We start from the raw sequence: 1,155 nt of genomic DNA, 5'->3' as shown, positions 1-1,155 counted from the left end.
ATCCCTGAAGGGCTGCACCGTGGAAGGAAAGCCAGAAACGGCAGGGGTAGAATTGATGAAACAATTGTTGACTGCATTTCAGACTTCAGAGTCAAGGATTTTAGGTTTGAAGGGTCTCCTGGGTTGCAAGGAATTATTCTAGGTGAGTTGCTGGGGTACTAACTGTAGTGAGTAGTGGAGTATTATTTGGAATGTGGGATGGACTAAATGTGTGTCTCTCTCTCTTTCAAATATTTGTATGTTGAATTCTTTTTTTGAAAGAAGCAATAATTTGTTTATTATTATTTTTTAATTTATTGGAAATAGAAATTCAAAGTCTTTACTTCTAGGACTACTAACAGATCACCCATGGATACACTGGACAGGCTCCAGATACCCACCTCCCCAGCTAACTACTATAGTTTCCGGCATTCCTGAGCCTTGTCTCATTGGTACTATCCAGAAGCCATGTGGAAGTATATGCAGTACATGTGTAGAATATTTGCTCAAAGGGAAGTCTCAAGTTTTGTGTCCCTTGTCACAATGACCCTAAATTCCTGTTGGGTATGTCACAAACAGAGAAGTCATTCTTCAGGCTACCCGTTCTTATACATGAATTCTAATACCCAATGAGATAATAGTTGAGGATAAGGATTTTTGGAGGTTATAACTGGAATTAGTGCCACTCTAAAGGTGACCTCACCATGCAAGAACACAGCAAGAAGGTGCCCCAGGGGCTGTCACCACAAGGCAGGCCATCACCACCTGCTTACATTTCCCAGGGCTTCTCAGCTTCCAGAGCTGTGAGCAGTAGTTTCTGGTCCTTAAATGCTACCAGATTATGCTAATAAAAACATTTTTAATGTGTGCACTGACAGTACACAACACGATCTGATGGAACACACAGACATAATAATGTAGTTACTGCAGTAAAGCATATTAACATCACCATCCTCTCACATTGCTATTTTGTTGTTTGTTTTTGTGCCAAGAGCAGGTAAAGTCTACTCACTTAATCAGAATCTCAAATACAGTAAAATATTGACTGCTGTCCTCACGTTGAATGTTACATCTCGCCTTGCCCGTCCCGCACATCTGCTACTTAGCAACTACTAACCTCCACTCTCCACTTTCTCAGCCCACTGCCCAGTCACCACCCAAAGGTACATTTGATTT

At 41.4% G+C, this 1,155-nt stretch overlaps 1 pseudogene; it reads right to left on the bottom strand.

Moving 5' to 3' along the window:
- Window positions 1-468: 468 nt before the first annotated feature.
- On the bottom strand, window positions 469-608 carry LOC111815410 (annotated as a pseudogene).
- Between the last annotated feature and the right edge of the window lie 547 nt (window positions 609-1,155).

Source organism: Octodon degus, unplaced genomic scaffold (genome assembly GCF_000260255.1).
Source record: "Octodon degus isolate 3935 unplaced genomic scaffold, OctDeg1.0 scaffold00015, whole genome shotgun sequence".
In the NCBI taxonomy this organism is placed as follows: domain Eukaryota; kingdom Metazoa; phylum Chordata; class Mammalia; order Rodentia; family Octodontidae; genus Octodon; species Octodon degus.
The sequence above is the reverse complement of the archived record's forward strand: the minus strand, read 5'-3'. Positions and strand labels throughout refer to the sequence as shown.